The sequence below is a fragment of the Mytilus edulis genome, chromosome 6 (genome assembly GCF_963676685.1).
Source record: "Mytilus edulis chromosome 6, xbMytEdul2.2, whole genome shotgun sequence".
Taxonomy (NCBI): Eukaryota; Metazoa; Mollusca; class Bivalvia; order Mytilida; family Mytilidae; genus Mytilus; species Mytilus edulis.
In genome coordinates, this window is record NC_092349.1 from 50,485,641 (window position 1) to 50,505,218 (window position 19,578).

The 19,578-nt window shown below is 29.8% G+C and overlaps 1 long non-coding RNA gene across 1 annotated transcript; it reads right to left on the minus strand.

Moving 5' to 3' along the window:
• Positions 1-13,707: 13,707 nt before the first annotated feature.
• Positions 13,708-16,489, minus strand: LOC139529133 (uncharacterized). Its single transcript, XR_011665759.1, has 3 exons — positions 16,418-16,489; positions 15,958-16,115; positions 13,708-13,748 (listed from the first exon to the last, which is right to left on the minus strand). It is a non-coding gene; the product is annotated as an uncharacterized lncRNA (long non-coding RNA).
• Positions 16,490-19,578: the final 3,089 nt, after the last annotated feature.

A 19,578-nucleotide genomic window follows, 5' to 3' on the forward strand; every position in this document is an offset into this window, starting at 1 on the left:
CTGTCTACTTTCTAGCACTAAATCATTGAAGTACTGTAAGGCACATTTATTAACGAAGCCGTTTGTACCAGTCCAGTACTTTCATTATATTCCCTTTTATGTAAAAATTCATTTCCGAAGTTAAACCAAAAGAAAGTACTATATTATTATGGTGTCTTCGTGGAACTATATAAAGAGTAAATAAACAAAAATTCCAAAAGTCAGAGGAAAGTTCCAAACGGAAAGCTTGTAATTAAATGGCAAAATCAAAAGTTCAAACACATAAAACGAATGGATAACAACTGTCATATTCCTTACTTGGTACAGGCCAATTTTCTTGGAGCTCGGTATTTTTGCTATATTACTACTTACTGTAAAAGTACCTTGGTATCGTTTGCCTCTCTTTGACGAAACGCAATTAGGCTTGACTTCAACTAAAATGACTTGTACTGAAGGATACAACTGTACCTTTATTTTGACAGTAGAGACATGCCAAGTCAACGAATTTACATGTTCTGACGGAAACTGCATTCCAATTGCGAAGAAATGTAACTTTAATTTTGATTGCCGAGATCGCTCTGATGAAATAAGATGTAAGTATCAAATTATTGTTAGTTCTATCATTTATACACAAATGGTCTTTAATGAACAGGTAAAACCATAACATATGGGTTATCTAAGAGTGTTTTTGTAATTTTAGGGAAGATTGTTTTTGAATGAGAATAATAACGTCTATGTGGCAACAGAACAGGTAACAGAACAGGGCTACCAAATTATCTAGGACATATATATATTTAGTTTAAAAAATCATCTATGATGATAAAATAATATATAAATGCCATTCGTAATTTTTGAAAGAGCTGTTTTTCTTCATAAACAAATCATGTAATCATGTTCTCAATCCGATGCTGATGCATTAAAAAATAATCTTGAATTAGGTAAAAACTAACACGCATCTGTAAATAACACCATATTTGCCGTAAAGTAATGTGATTTTTTGTGAAGACAGTGCTAGTATTTAAATATATGATATCTTTACCATAATTTCATATACTGTGGATTCATTTATTTTCGTGGGTACCAATTTTCGTGGATTGAGGAAAACTCACATGTTCGTGGATATTTAATTTCGTGGTTTTGGAGAAATCTGCATACAACCCAATAGACAATTTTGTATTCGTTTAACATTTAATTTCGTGGTTCGTCTGTTCCCACGAACTCCACGAAAATTGGTATCCAACGAATAATAATGAATCCACAGTAACATATATTGTTTTATACTTTCACAGGCTCTACTGTGCAAACATGTCCCGAAGGTTTAAGCCGTTGTAGTTCAGGAAAATGTGTTGTTCATCAATCGGAATGCTCAACTACAGCTAATTTTGGAAACCACACCACTTTAGAAAACAAATCAGGTGAACTATTTGATAACAAATACTAATTATTCTGTATTTGATGTAGGGTTGATAATTTTTGTAGTAGTTATCCCTTCTATATTTCCGATGTGCCTGTCAAAAATGAGAAGCCCCATCATTGTTTAATATGCAAGTAAGCTGTGACGTATTACAAAAAGTTGTGCCAAATACGGACAAGGTAATCTATTCCAGGGATAAGAAAATCCTTAGATGATATAAGCCATACGTCTATAACTTGAAGCTTTCGCCATGAAAATTATCTTTTGTTTAGCTAAAAGAAAACTTTTTGGCCATACTGCATAGTTTCCTTGGCGACGTAATATAAATCTGGATTCGAATGTCGTTATGTTTTGTTGGTCTACGATGAGCTCATACCTATAATATAAATATAAAAAATTCTGAAGATCCCCCCTCTGATATAAGAATCACACAACATAACATGACCTCATTTTTTTAAGGTAACGGTTTGGAAAGTAGTAAAATAATAGCTATCTGTACATGTGTTGCAGTTGTTTGTATATCTTGTATACTAGTATTAATGCTTATAGTTTGGAAGAAAAAAATGTATTTTTTTAGTTAAATTCTTTATTATTGAACTACGTTATATTTAAAAAAAATGAATGTAATATTTTTTTCTTTCTATGAAGAAATAACATAAAAAAATTGGTGAAAACTGAATAATGCCGTAATCATTTGTTGGACTACGGTCAGCCCATACCTATAACATATGCACAAGATCAGACGAGTTTCGGTAAACATCTGGTGAAGAACATTTGAAGTACTCATAAGGGAATTGATAGTATAGTCCTTCTCGGTATTTGTAATCATGAGCTTGTCATGTTAATCATTTTAATTGTCAACGCCAAGGGATATTAATTTGTTTAACCAATCTAAATCTTAAATAGTTAAATAAGAGGTCTTTATCACAACATTGCTGATGAAACAGCGTCAAAACGATAAGAGAAAACGGATAAAAAGACAAATATAAATTTCCATCAATAAAGGCAACAGAAGTTTCCCGCTGTTCGAAATTCATAAATCGATTGAGAAAAAAACAAATCCGGGTTTTTGGCGTATTGAATTTTAAACCTGATGCTTTTTGTTATATATTAATCATGTGTTTCTTTGTCTAATATGTTCTCCTATCTATTTGTATTGTAGTCCTGTAATATTATGTTGTCATTTCAATGTTATATTTAATATGGCCATTAAAGTGCGAAGTTTGGCATGCCACAAAACCAGGTTCAACCCATCTTTTTTTCCCTTTAAAAATGTCCTGTACCAAGTCAGGAAGATGGCCATTGTTATATTATTGTTCGTTTCTGTATGTGTTACATTTTGACGTTGTGTCGTTTGTTTTCTCTTATTCTGTAGTGTAAATTCACATTGCGATAAGACGTGTCACGGTACTTGTCTATCCCAAATTCATGTATTTGGTTTTGATGTTATATTTGTTATATTCGTGGGATTTTGTCTGATGCTTGGTCCGTTTTTGTGTGTGTTACATTTCAGTGTTATGTCGTTGTTCTCTTCTTATATTTAATGTGTTTTCCTCGGTTTTAGGTTGTTACCCCGATTTTGTTTTTTGTCCATGGATTTATGAGTTTTGAACAGCAGTATACTACTGTTGCCTTTATCTAAACTGAGGGAAACGCATCAATACAAGAGGAGAATGTAACACACACAGAAACGAACTATAATATAACAATGGCCGTTTTACAGACAAATACCAGGACATTTTAAGACAAACAATGGTGGGTTGAACCTGGTTTTGTGGCATGACAAACCTATGTTTTACATGTTCACCAAAGGCACAAGTAATGAGCTTTGTCGTACTTTAATGATACTCAATTCAAATTACTTTATTATATATAACTCTTTGTATAATGAGTTATTGAATTGTTTATTCCAGGAGTTCAAAGTCAAAAACAGATCCTGATGATAAACCAATGAAATCATAAGCGCTGATTTAGTGTGAAGAATTAAGGTTGCTGTTTGTTTTAATCATGTTAATTCTAGTTTATAAATTCTACATATTACGGCAGAAAATAATATATTGACCAATAATCATTTTAAAAAATAAACGTGAGATGCGATTGCCTGTTTACTTTTATCCATCTATACATTGGTTTTATATCGATCAAGATAAAAACACAATGTTCACTGCTATGCCCATATGTTTCACATGTTTACCTATTATGTCTGTTTGTTTTGTTCACATATCGTTGTCAATATAATGTAATTGTATGCGACCGTCATACAAGTGAGAGGTTCAGTAAACTATAAAACTAAGTCAAATCTTTCATTTTCTACTTAAGAAAATGCTTGTATCAAGTCAAGAATATGACAGTTGCTGTCCATTTATTGGATGTGTTTGAGTTTTTAATTTTGTCTTTTGAATGTTTTGATTATGGACTTTTCGTTTTAAATTTATCCTCGGAGTTCAGTATTTTGTGATTGAACTTTTTAGTTTGCATTTACTTGACATTATTTTCCATTTATCAAAACCTATACTGTATGGAATAGTATATTGGTGCTTTTAAAGTATTGTTTTCAAATGATAATAACTATTGTATTTGATTACAAAATTGCTCGGTCAAATTTTTGATCGTCATTTATATCATCATTCATTAGAGACCTGGATAAGTGGAAGTAACAAAATTATAAAAAAAATAAGTAGTGTCTACGAGGTTTCAACAACAACGAGCAAGCTCGAAGGATATATTTCAAATTCATGTAGCTGTACTATCGAATTCTTTATCGATAAAACGTTATGTATGTTCATGTTTGCACTAAATGCATTATACCGGTGTCGGTGTCTCAATTCACTGGCTACATGTTTTGTGGTGAAAGATATTTAGATACCAGTTAAGTTGTCGGATCTGTAATTTAGCCGATTTGGTCCTATTTCTGAAATCAAACAAGCTCATAAACAGGCAACAGGATTAAACTTATTTGCGCCTCTACCCCATTCTTTCTTTGTTTACAAAGTTCGTCCAATTAATATAATGTTGATATAAGAGGGAAACCATGAAAGCAGCTAGTATGAATAAGCACTGAAATATTAAAGGTTAAGTCCAGATAAGTGCTTTTGACGCATCTATATAAAGTGTTGTTTCAATTGTAACTGATCTTGGTTAAATTTTTGTTCAAAGTAATTTTTTAGATTAATATTTTACCACTAGCATCAGCTCTTGAAACCCTACAAATTGATTGACACGACATCATGACGATACTTACAATAAAGGGGAACTAGCTGCAAAATTCATGTTCACCGATTTGACTCAAATTCTCCTATTTTATTTATAACAATGTAAAAAAATCCAAACTATCAAAATTAAAAAAAATTAATTTACAGTACATGGTCTCAATAAGATGTAGCTTCGTTTCGTGTGAATTTTAGCCAAGACGCCATCTAACTAACTACCGAGTTGACCTTCTATGACCATATTAGCGATGTGACATAAACATAGATATGAATAAATTAAGCAACTAGTGCATTGTATTTTTATAGGTACGTTAAATTTTGTATAGTAGATTAAAAAATTAGTTTATCGTCATCTTTACCTTTATAAGAATGATTTTGTGTGGACGAATCAGTTAAACAAATTATTTACCTAGTTTCACTTTCAATGTTGACATTCTTTTCCTTTAAATACCCGTACACGGACAATGCATGCGTTATTCTATCTCTTCCTAAGGGATTAAATTGGAGTTCACATGAATACGGATTTAATGAGGTCGAATTGTCATTATCAATGTTTGTTAGCTTAATTTGACAAAATTGAACCATTTTAGCTGATAAAAGCAAATTATTATTTCACTATTTCACTTTCATTAATGATTACACAAAACAAATCATACTTTTGATTATTTCTATGTCTCGTAGCTAGTGTCCCTTTAAGGTTATATTTTAGAAAAACAAATGCATCTACTTACATTTAGCATAATAAAATGTACCTTTAGTTCTAGATTCAATCAATGATACAAACACGACCTAACTGTATATATGGTTACTATCCTATATGCCAGTATCATTTATTTCCAGATTATTATGTAAGTAGTTACCAAAGGTACCAGGATTATAATTTAGAACGCCAAACGCAAAATTTTATTATAATCAGAGATTGTTATCTTGTGAAAACTAAAGATCGAGTGTTTGTAAAATATCCACTGACTTTCTGATACGCTCCGAATATAATGTCTGTAAATGACATGGATAGTGTGTCTAGTCGTACAGACTCAGCCAGAATTGTGTAATTGTTGATACATGTATTCCGGGGGTTGGAAATTAACAATATATATAGTGCCGACTTTGTTGCGTCTGATACTCATAGTGCATATACAATACGCATATGTATATCTGAGAAGCACCTTATTGGCATGTGTGTCATAAGTATAAACACTGTAACTTTTTAAGCCAGTATTATGTTATCAAAATTGTTCACTCCGATCTACTCATAAAATTTTTCTTCGGTTATCTCAATACTTGATTTGTTTATGTATTTTGCAGTTTTATTTTGAGTCATGTTAGGAAAATATTATTAAATTTTATGTTTGCAAGACAATGTTCTATATTGATATACGAAACACACCGTATCATAAATTTACTAGTTGCTTTCTGTTCAAAGCTGATGAACAAATAATCAAAAGCATAGATAACATTATAACAACATATAATACTATTGAATACATTCGAAAGTACATTTGAATTGTATTTGCAAATTAATATTAATAAATGATACGCATTCAAGAGAATGTATTAAATGTGTTAACGAACTAATACAAATTAAAAAGTATATCTAAAGATTATTCTTTTGTGTCAAATATTTTAGTCCTTTGTTTATCCAAAATGTGAGATGGATAGAATGCGGCATCGTAAAACGTGTTTAAAGGTTTATTAAGTTCATGAAATGTAATAAAATATGTGTATATATACCCGGATACTTTACCTACACCTACATAAAAACATTCATAACTTTGTCAATTTATGATTGATAGTACCGGATTTATTTATGTATTGGCATTGTTTACGGTTTTAATTACAAATATCATGACTGTCATACAATGTACGTCCTTAAAAAAAAATATTTGAACTTCCGGATAAGTGTGTATAACAGATATGTCACATATATTTTGTTTGAGTTAAGATCAACGATTCATAAAAACACTTTCCAAAATCTATATACTGCATTTGTTAGTTGTAAATAATAGTGTTAAGATAAGCCTTGTCTAGCAACCACATATATGATAGGATAAGAATGACGTCTTTGAAAATTTTCATTAGTGAATTGTTATTTTACTTTATGCAATATTTGAATATATCAAAACACTTGAAAGAATTTTCCGTTTTGAATTTTTCCTAAGAGTTTGGTTTTGTTATCTCACTTGTTAATCTTAATAAATTGATATATTTGTCAATTCATTTAATAAAAAATAAAGAATACAAAATTTTTTTTTTTTTTATTTTCAATTATTATGGATTTTGTCGAAATGATAAGAGCAATTGTTAATTGTCAATTCCTATTGCGAAAATAATCCTTCCATCAGGCATGTCTGATAGTAGGGTCAGTGAATGATTGTTAACAGCGTGTGCAATATAACTGTTGAAAAAAATAGTGCATTTAATATTTATACAAAAGGTTTATGAAAAGGACAAAAAAACTACTAAAGGCATATCAGTCAAACCGTAACGTTTTGTAAATGCAAAAAAAAAAATTAAATTATTTCTGTACTTTTGCAGCTCCAGTTGAATTATTAAACGTCTATTTTCCCCTGCTCCTGCGTTACAAATATATCAGTTTTTTGTTTTTACTTTTAAGATATACAATTTCATGTAGACGATATTTAAAAGTGCTAAGATTATTTGAATAATTATATGATCTGTATCAAATTTCGTAAACGGCCTTAAAAATAACCTCCTTGGATTTTTTAGATATTTTGCTCCCTCTTAAAGAATTTAACCAAATTGTGTAATAAAACATACTTATCTATTTGATCTTTGCAACTCGTCTATTTATATAGCTAGATTCATAAATGCTTGAAATTCCAAATAAACCCATTTCATAATATCTATATATAATAAGTTAATATTGATTATTCTTTCATATTTACAATTTAAAACGATGTGTGTCAAACGCATATTACTTATGTTATTTCAACTGATTTACATTTTAATTTTCACAAGGACAATCTTTTATTTTAATAAGTGTTATAAGAATGATTGTCGTTAAAACTATAATTGATTTCTCGTCATGTTTCATTGTCACCAAATGGACATACAAAAGAGTGTATGATACGGGACGAATATAAATTAGAAAGTGTATAGCACTTTAAAGTATTGGTCATTTTATTATTCGCCGGATTTAGTGAAACCGTATTAAATTTAAATAACAGGGAAAAGTTAAATTTAATATTGTCAGAATATCCTCGAAAAACAGCTCGATACTTAGAATTTATTTACAACTTCAGACAACACTTACATTTTTTGGGGATGAAAATTTCAGGAACTCAATTTTCGGCTCTCCCTCGACACCATTTGCAAGTATGGTCTTGAGGAAACGATGATAGTCCGTCGGAAGGGGACGATAAATGGCTGACCCGTGTTAGGAGAGAGCCATATCTCTTGCACGTTAAAGACACCCTTGTAGATTTCGAAAAAGAGTAGGCTAATGCCGCTACAAGGCAGAACTCGCACCTGCAAAGTGGAAAGGGATTAATATAAGTTGCAAAACTTGTTTCCCAATCCACTATAATTAAATATGTTTAAACTAACACTTACATTTAAACAATTAACAGGTATATAAAATCCCTGATGACAATCTGAATTATAGCTATAGATCTACTTGAAGTAACTTATAGGTCCATTTGGCCGAGTGTATTTTAATTGAAATATTTCAATATTGTACATAATTTGTTATACAGAATGTCACTATTATAAACATATTTGTATTGTATTGTACTGCATTCTGTTTAAACATTTCTAATTATAAGACTAATATTAAACATGCCTTAACATTTCTTTGAAAAACAGATTAATCGTAATCGTAGTTATAATAAGGGTTATTAAACAGATATAGAATTAGGACGTATGGATATTTTCCATCTCCTGTCGGAATAGTTATATCAATTTCCTCAATGCTCTTTAACATCGTATTTGTTTGGTTTATAACTATTTTGATATGAGCGTCACTGATGAGTCTTATGTAGACGAAACGCGCATCTGGCCTACTAAATTATAATCCTGGTACCTTTGATAACTAATCATATCCAAAATTTCCAAATAGTGTGACAACTATCAAATGTTTTTTACTTAATTTACAGGAAAATGAACGGTTGTGTCTGACTATTTGCTTTGCGAATTGTTGACATATCTTATACAAGTTAATGACCATGAGTTTATCCCAAAACATGTATCTATAGATAACTGGTTTATGGTAAGCGAACCCCGCCAAGTCAAGTGAAATAAATCAAGTAATGCAGTAATACAACTGCTGTTTTATTATTTCCCCTCTTTATGTTTTATTTGTATTTGTGCATAATCCGAATAAATTTTTGTATCTGAATCCCGATTCTTATTTAGTTTTTCATTTGAGTCTCAACATTTGCATAATATTAGACATTCACTTACATATATATTACATACGGTATAATGTTGATAACTACAGAAACTCCTTTTACGGCTAACACTGTGCCTCTTAGAGATATAATGTATGGTGAAATAATAAAACATAGTTATTAACATTATATCGTATGTAATATATATGCACAAATATAAACACATAACATAAAGAAGGAAAATAATAACAGTTGTAATTTACTTGATTTATTTCACAAAACTAAATAAATTTTAAACCATCTTCCCTGTAAATTAACACCACTATTTCATTGTCCGAATGTGGAAATTGTTTCAGTATGTCTGATATTATTTCATAGTTTCATAGACATAAGTTTATAGATTATTTTTTTTAGTTTTTGGTCGGTATCACACTTTAGTCTTGTTTATAACCAAATACTTCAATTTTGGGTGTTACGCGTCTTCTGATTGGCTGACGTTGTTTTATTATCAGCTCATAGACACAATTTCGTCATGTGACCGTGATGTTATCAACGTTTTTTCATGGTTTATTTAGGTTTAAAATGGAATTTAGAATTAAATTATTAAACTAAGAAATGACTGTAATATTTCTATTCGAAATAACATAAAAAAAGATGTGGTGCACACTTTAAAATAACCCGCCACGCATGTTATTCAGTGTGCAACACATATTTATGATATTTCTTCAAAGACAGAAAAATTATAACAGTCATTCCTTATTTCAAATCAACAAATAAAGGCAACAGTGGTATACCGCTGTTCGAAACTCATAAATCGATAGAGAAAACAAATTCGGGTTACAAACTAAAACTGAGGGAAACGCATCAAATATAAGAGAACAACAACACAACAAAAACACAACATTTAAATGTAACACACACAGAAACGAACTATAATAGGATATTTTAAGAAAGAAAAAAACAATTCAGATGTTCTGTGCGCACGAAAAATGTCTGATTAATGAACCTAATTTCAGAAAAATAAAATATATAGGTTAAATCGAATCTTGTCCTGAAATAATTACCACTAGACGGTAATAGTAACCAATCATGAAATTGTATCACATATCTTTTACCAAGAGATTTTAACTTGATCTACAATAGCTGAATATTGGTATAAACATATGTATACATTACCATGATGATGAATTGAGGATTTTCTAAGAAAACCAAGGTTTCAACATCATCAGGCAAAGATGTTCGTTTAGTTTATGGTCTCTTGTTTGTGTGAATAAGTCTCTTGATTCAAGTTGAGTTAGAGTCAAGCCATTTAAATTGATCTTTTAAAGTGTTTCTATTTATATTGTGATTTTACACTGTTGTTTCAGGTAAGGGGGGAGATTAGTACCTATTAAAACGTTTAACCCTTCAGATCTGTGTGCACCTTTCTCAGTGAGGAACCTGATTTTCAGTGATTGTCGTTTGTTGATATGGTTCATTAGTGTTTCTCGTTTTTTGTTTATAGATTAGCCCGTTGGTTTTCCTGATAACATGGATACACTAGTCATTTTGAGGTGTTTCCTAACTGTTTTATGTGAGCTATGGCTCCGTATTAATGATCATACTTTGACTTATAATGGTATACTTTTGCAAATTGTGACTTGGATGGAGAGTTGTCCCATTGGTATTCATACCTCATCTCCGTATCACTCTTTAGTTCTTTTTATTTTGTCAAATAGATTCCACCGTGTCTGCGTATATCTTTTGTCCTGTGTTGCTCTTGAGCGATCATGGTGAAGGTTAATCCACGAATTCGCTTCAAATGCACTATACTTAGAAATTGTAATTTTAAGTTTTTAAGTCCAAGTGAACATATGTTCCTTTTCTACTGTTTTTCCAAATAAGAAGATAAGGTGTGAGTGATTGTCAATGAGACAACTTTACAACATCGTACTACTATAAAAGTTACAAATATGCCAGCGCCAGTCCTCAATTGAACTGATGTAAAGATGGAGTCCTTATCATATGAAATAAAGTACATACCCTCCCCTAAGTGATTTAGTAGAATACAATCAATATCAAATATATGAAAAGAATATAACCTATACAACACAATTACTGGTTTTATAACGAATGTGTTTATTTTTATGCGAAGATCCTATGAGTACATCAAGACTAATTCCAAAATGTGCCATCTTTTATGATATGAAATCAGTGTCGTATCTATATCCCTTCTGAATAAGTATGTTTAAAAGGTTTTGTTAGATTTAAAGGTAAATGACGATATTTGTGTGCGTTATTACCTTAAAAGATTGGATGTGATATACCTAAACGTATAAGATGAATGCAGATAATTATCAATGCCCTAACAATTTTACCAGAACTTATCCGAATTTGTAGATCGACTCTTTGTCCTTTAATTTCGAGAAAAGCTATTTGCATTTTTAGCCTGTTTTCTTGAAAACTATAATAGTTAGGGGGCATTTCAAAAATATAATCCGCAAGATAACAAAGACTGTGAATCAAACCATTATATTTACATAATGATTTGAACAATTCATTTTATATAAAAAAAAAAACAATTATAGAAAGGGAGATGCACTGTGAGCAATAAACATCCAACAGGAAACAATGAACTCCATCAAAATAAATAGGCTTATAATTGTCCATCTACTCCTTAAATGCACTGGAATTATAAAACTTCCTTTGTGATTGCAGTTTGGACATTTGCTTGAACCATACCAAAGACAGTTATTAACTGTTAACAGTTAAAACGATCACCAAGATGAGATTTAAGTGATTTCGTTTTATCTAGTGTTCTTTGAATCAATGTTTTCAGTTGGGTTTTTTTTTAAGAGTAGAAAACTACAAACTATAAAATGCATATCAACTTTTATTAAAAAAAAAGGCAAATAAATCATTCCTATGGAATTCAAAGTTACAAAGTACAGATACCATATCATATGCATGCAATGTTACAGATACCATATCATATTCATTCAATGTTACAGATACCATATCATATTCATTCAATGTTACAGATACCATATCATATTCCTACAATGTTACAGATACCATATCATATTCCTACAATGTATCCCCAATTAGTATGACAATTCTTTCCATATACAGTGAAATCTGTTTAAATCGAACCTCAACGGGACTTAGGAGTTTGTTCGGTTTTGGCCAATGTTCGGTTTTATCAGGTTCACAACGCACATAATTTGATATGACGGTGCGTACGAACATGTTTGATTTAGACAGGTTTTCGGTTTATACAGGATTCGGTTTAGTCAGTTTTCACTGTACATGTAAACGATATTAATAATTTAAACTCAATGAGGAAATATACTGTATTAAAATGAACCAGGACACAAACCAACCCCAATGTTTCAAATAAAAATAAAAATGTAATGAGAAAATAATACATAGCAAATATTAATAAAGATTTCAAAGAAGAGGCAATATATGAATAGAACATCCCAAAATAGTTATATATTATATGAATAAATTATGCCCAAAAAAGTTATACATGAATAGAACATCCCAAAAAAGTTATATATGAATAGATAATCCATGAAAGTTATATATGAGTTTTCATTTATCCCTACAGTCGTATTTGAATGATGAAGTCCCGTGTCCCTCTGGCTCGTATTTTTGAACCCCTATGTCCCTCTGCTTTGAACTACATGTTGCTTTTTAACTCAGTAATCAGTGGTGAAGTTTTCTTTTCCATCTTCTTGGGATTATCCATTCTTCATCTAGAGCAAAAGAATTGTAGGAAATTATTTTTAAATCCTTTATTTGTGTATGTATTGTTGTCTTTTTGGATTTTATAATCGATAAATGTATACTTTTTTGTGTGTAAACAACGAGAATGTGTAATAAAACAATAAATAGAAATAAAAAAAGAATAAAAAGGATATTTTTTTATTTCTAATGTGTACAATTTGTATTTGATTTGTTTGGTGGCTTCATGAGATTAATATTATTTTTCACTTTAAAGTCATATGAAACGAGTGACTGGTGAAAAATAAAGTTAATCCAATTCTTAAAACAATAAATGGATATATCAGAAACTAAGTCTTCTGTGCACGAATTTATGATTTTGTACGCATGCATATCGTTTTATCGTCAAACAAGAATTTTTTTCGGTCTGTTATGATGTGGAAATATGGTAGCTTATAAATTGTCGTGTTTTGAAGCCGTAACTAACTCATTGTCACCTTTGCAAACAATCAACAAGAAGCGTGGATAGTGAACATGTGTATAACATGTACAATAAGATTTAATAGTTTATTTCAATGCCAGATCCATGAGTATTGCGATCACTGTTTTTTTTAAGGACAAAGGTAAGGCTGAGTACACACGAAAAACATATCGGCGAATTGTATTCTGGAAGCAAACTATTAGAAAAAGTATATTTCTTCTAAATTTGGAAAAAAATTAGAATTTTCTTTAGAGAAAAGTATAAATAGATACCAATTAGCCATTTAGTTATAAAATAAACATATGCATCACTTCTTTTTTAATTTGTAATTTAATATGACTTTAAGGTCTGATTTAATAGTTAACGTAGTATGAATATTTTGAATTGTTTTACATTGTCATTTTGGGGCCTTTTATAGCTGACTATGCGGTATGGGTTTTGCTCCTTGTTGAAGGCCGCAAGTTGACCTATAGTTGTTAATGTTTGTGTCATTTTGGTATCTTGTGGAGAGTTGTCTCATTGGCAATCATACCACATCTTCTGTTTTATAGCATAGTAATTATAATATTCACCTGATTTTATATGTTTGTGGCCATGCTTGCACGATTCTGTAAACACAATTAACAGACGTTATATCAAAATAAATATGAAAATAAATAGTGTTCTATAGATTTTACTTTATAATCGAGATTTAATGTTTTGAAGTCTTTAAGTTATTGGTTTACTTCCAAATAGGACATATTAGGTCATACATAAGAAGCAATAAAAAAAAACGTCTGAAATGAAAGACAACATTTCAAACTAGCAGTAAGTAAACAATACAGAGAAATATATACACTGATCAACATAATCTAACCAAACATTGGAGATGATCTCTAGAAGGTAGAAACTGAATAACGTACAGTTTTGGATAAGATCAATATTAATTTGTTAAAAAATGTGTGAGATATACATAGGATGCATTCAAAGCATGATATTTTTACATTTTTTTACTGTATTCACTCGACATCACGTACAGTCAATTTTTCGTAACTAGTTTTACTGACAGAATTGACATAAAGAGCTCTTGTCTTGCAACCACTTCATGGCAACTAATTTTACTAGACAGAATTGACATAAAGAACTCTTGTCTTGCAACCACTTCATGATGTCAACCGTTTGATTGTACGTGATGTATTTACGGTTTATTCCTTGAATGCCAACATCCTTTGATCTACTGGAAATTTGGTATAGACTTTTCGAATTGATTTTCCTCTGAGTTCAGTATTTTTGTGATTTTACTTTTTACTTGTAATTTTTTTAAACAACATAATTAAATAGTTCATTTCAAAAATGGCTTGCTGCAATGTCCTTCAGAGAGCTTCTCCTGATGTTTTCTGTTAGATTCTACTTATCACTAAGGGTATTAATGAGTTGTAAAATGCATATAAAATCAAATATATTTTAAATATTATCACTTATAATGACTGTTCATATGTGTTCTTATCGTTGCTAAAACATCACTTTTAAACATGCTCTTCTATTTAACTCATAAAGAAAAATTGAGAAAATATTGACATCTTTTGTCTTTTGATCCGATAATGTAATAGGCTTTGTAAATTGAAAAACCAACAATTGTTAAAATATAGTTAAAGTCAAAATATTCTTCGTCAGAAGTTTTATATCCAAATACCAAGTGTCTTAGTTTAATCCTAAAAATTATTTTACTTTTCTTTTAAACCTCATTTATTTTATACCAAAAATTTTTAAATACGCACACAGTTCAAAGAAGTTCTTATCTTCTTTTTTGGTGTACAAAAATTACAAAAACTATTGTTTACAATTTTCCAACTGAATAAAAGTTTCTTTGTAGGTAGAATATGTTGCAGTAATTTCCATCTAAACATTATGTTGGCGTTCAAGGAATAAGTGTATGTAGCTATCACAACAAAAGTGCATGTTTATCAAAAAGTAAAATCACAAAAATACTGATCTTAGAGGAAAATCAATTCGGAAAGTCCATAATCACATGGCAAAATCAAATAACAAAACGCATCAAAAACGAATGGACAAGAACTGTCATATTCATGCATCTCTTATACTGAACACTGACTCCAAATTTCATTGTTCATTCATAAAGGAGATGTTGTAGGTCTAACAATTTATTCAATTTATCCCAGGTCTATTATTCGCAAAATACTTGACGGAAGACAAAACTAAAACTTTCAAAAGACTATTTTGATATGTCTGTATTGTTAACAGGCTTTTAAAAATATATATTAATCCTCAAAGTTTTCATCAAAACCCTGTGTGACCGGCTGTGTAAACAACATTATATCACCTTATATTACTCCTAGAAATTTGATTATCCGCTACTTTCGACATAAGGATTCATGACAATTGTTTTTCATTCGTTTTTATGTAATTGAGCTTTTGATTTTTGACATTGATAAGGGACTTTACATTTCTAATTTTCTATTTGTTTGGTATGTTTGTTATTTTATGTTTTATAATGAAACTAAAACGAGGTTAATTATAGACCTTTATAGTTGCATCAGAAAAAACATTGACCAGTTTCATTATGAGAACAATTGTTTAGCGTAGTTCACATAACTCTAGTAGATATTGAATTATTATTTTCCAATACATATTATTTCAATCATCTTTTATTTGTCGAATACGTTTGGTTTTTTTTTTATTTACTTTGTATACTAGCATAATACGTTTTATTCTTAAATCTTTATTTTTTCCCTATTATGTCTATTTTAAAGTGAACTATATTGAAATCCAGTGTGAAATAATTACATTCACTATAAAAATGTATATAAAATGACCTACCAGGTTTAATACATTCCGAAGTATTAAAGCCTCTAATATCTGTAGCATTGGCTAAATATGTGCACTGTCCAGAAAACTCAGTAAGTTTGGTTTGAAGGTCCAACCATTCAATAAAATCAGTCAAATCGCAACATACCAGTGGGTTGTTATCTACATATCTAAAAGTAATAAAAGTATATGTTAATATTTAATACTCCTGGGTTTTTTGTCTTTATCATGATATTCGGAAAATGTAGATGCATGCGTTAACTCTTTTCATCCAAAACAAAAGGTAAATGCACATGTGGTTTATGTTTAAAAAAAAAAGTTGTTTCTTTTTATCGTACAACAAGCAACTTGAAGAATACTAAAAGTTGTAATGCTAGAGAAATCGACAAAAAAAAAAAGATTGAAAAGATCTAGACGTTTTATGTCGTATATAATGTGGATCATTACAGTATAAAATGAAAGTCATATGTACATCGCTGATATGTTTGTCAGGGACCCAAATATATTGGCTGATATTGTGGTTAATGCATTCGATACTAAAACTCTGACGAAGAAAGACAATTATTCACAGCGATTTTATATCATATGGTGTTGTCTTCCTATTGCAGTTCATTCTTAATTCTGACATATTGCAATTTATTTTATCAAATCAACTGCTTAAACGTTCCGAAAATTTAACCAAAGTGCTGAAGAAAACACACAATCCAGTCATCAATTACAAAGTGCTAAAACAAATGCATATTTCAATCCTATGATATTTCAATACCACATAGTGGCTCAGATGAAACTATTGGCTAACCTTATAAGAATATATTTATTGTAAGTGGTTGTTAAAAAGGTAAATTGTTAAAATGGCTGAACATATGATAAATTGTTATATATGCTGAACATATAAAAGGTCAAAATGTTAGACATAAAAGTTTAGAGTAAACGGTTCGATGGGAGAACAACATTCGTTTTTCCTGAAATATTCAAGATTATTTTGTAAAACAAGTCTCAATTTGAAGATATAAGTAGTTTTGAACATAGAATATATATACACTTCGATAAGGGTAGCAGTCACTACAAACTGCTCAGAGTCTGAATTGACCAGTTTTTGTGCTCGACCAGTATAATCGAGCATACATTTACTTGACATTGTCTCGACTATACTTAACTGTACTTAAGTGTACTCGACTAGGTCTCGACTTTACTTAATTAGTCTGATTCAGTACTTGATGTTATTTTTTAAGTCTGAAATGGTCATGACCAAGGCTCGACCTGTCTCGACCTGTCTCGACCTGTCTTGATTATTCTGACATGTCTCGATAAGTATCGACTCAGTCTCAACTTGTCTCGACCTGTCTCGACTAGTCTTGACCTTCAAATTTATTTTTGACTGGTGTAAATCAGCATCTTACTTAATAAATATTGATCTTACAAAATTCAAGCTTATTAGGTAGTTTGATTTATTGCTGTGAAATGAAGGAATTTAATTTTACAATAGGAAAAATTAAAAATTATTATATAAATTCAGATAGGCATCTTTAATTTTTTTCATAACTTTTTCAGATCAACTTGGATTTTCATGATTCAACTATCCAGCTATCTTAGATATATATTAAGCTTTTTGAATCCCATGTCATTTAGTTTTTTATTGAATTGGTGTTAAATTTAAGAATTAAAGTAATCTTGGTAAAAAAAAGCTAGGATTTGCAATTCGGAGAAAATATAGATAGTACACTTTAATTTTTTTTTAATAACTTTTTTCAAATCAACTTAGATTTTCATTAAACTATGCCGCTATCTTAGATATATATTAAGCTTACCGAATCCCAGTTCATTTTGTTTTTTTGTTGTATTGCTGTTAAATTTAAGAATTAAATTAATCTAGATCAAATAAGCTAGAATTTGCAGTTCGAACAAAATAGAGATAGTACACTTTAATTTTTTTTAATAGCTTTTCAAATCAACTTTGATTTACTTCAAACTATACAGCTATCTTAGATATATATTAGGCTTACTGAGTCGCAGGTCTTTTTGTTTTTGTTGTATTGCTGTCAAGTTTAAGAATTAAATTAATCTAGGTTAAAAAAGCTAGAATTTGCAGTTGGAACAAAATAGAGATAGTACACTTTAACTTTTTTAATAACTTTTTTCAAATCAACTTGGATTTTCTCCAAACTATACAGCTATATTAGATATATATATATTAAGCTTACTGAATCCCAGGTTGTTAGGAAGTTTGGTGTCAAATTTAAGAATTAATTGAGTTAAGGTAAAAAAAAAAGCTAGGATTTGCAGTTTGGACAAGTAGAGATAGTACACTTTAATTTTTTTTCAAAACTTTTTCAAATCAACTTTGATTTTCATCAAACTCTACAACTATCTTTGCAATAAATTGATCTTACTGAATCATATGTTGTTATTTAGTTTGGTGTTTTTCTGTCAAATTTAAGAATTTAATTAATCTAGGTCAAAAAGCTACGATATTAGAAATGTATCTTACCTCATAATTTGGGGAAAAGTATATATAAAATAGTTATATATAATTCCTTTTTGATATATATTATATAAATATATCAAAAAGGGATCAAACATTTAAGAAATTATCTAAATAGTTCTTCTGATTTGTGGTGATTTATAAAGCAATACCTTCTGCTTGGGGTAAATTATTAAACAGATCACATCTACCAGAGAGTTTATTCAAAGTTGCAACATTCTGTTAAATCTAAATCGCAAGGCCTTTTTAATTCACTGGACAAGTAATACACCAGTTTCAGAAAAGGAGGGCTTTCTTTTTACCTGCAAACTCACGTGTACTGATGTAATTAAAGCATGTATAGTACCATGTCATTAAATTTGACAAAAAAAATATTTTAAGATTTGATTAAAATACATTTTTACTGTTAATTTGGAACACATTTTTTTTTAAAAAGGTTATCGAGGATTGTTATGAAAGTTTATGATATTGATTTTTTGTTTTAACAAAAAAAGGTGTCTTCTTTAAGCTATTTCATAACTTTTTCAAATCAGCTTGGATCATAATGAAACTTTTCAGATATCTTTATTATATATTTTTCATAGAAAAACCAAGGTTGTTTTGTATGTTGGTGTTTTGCTGTCAAATTTAATGACCTAGTTAGGTAAAGACCGTAATATAATTTTCAGTTTTGACAAAATTCAGATAGATACCTATAATTTAGATATTTAAATTTAACAGCAATAAACTGAATTACCAAATAACCGGTTTTTTGTAAGAATAATATACAATAAAGGTTGCTATAGAATTGAATGAAAATCCAAGTTGCTTTGAAATAATCTAAAGTGTTCTATCTGAATTTTGTCTGAACTGCAAATTCTAGCTTTTTTTACCTACATCAATTTAATTCTTTAATTTGTCAGCAATACTACAAATAACATAATGACTTGTGATTCAGTAAGGTCAATATATTACTAAGATATGTATAGTTTAAAGAAAATCTAAGTTGATTTGAAAAAGTTATGAAAAAAATTAAAGTGTACTATCTCTATTTTGTCCAAACTGCAAATCCTAGCTTTTTTTACCTAGATTAATTTAATTCTTAAATTTGACAGCAATACACCAAACTTCATTACAACCTTGGATTCAGTAAGATTAATACATCACCAAGA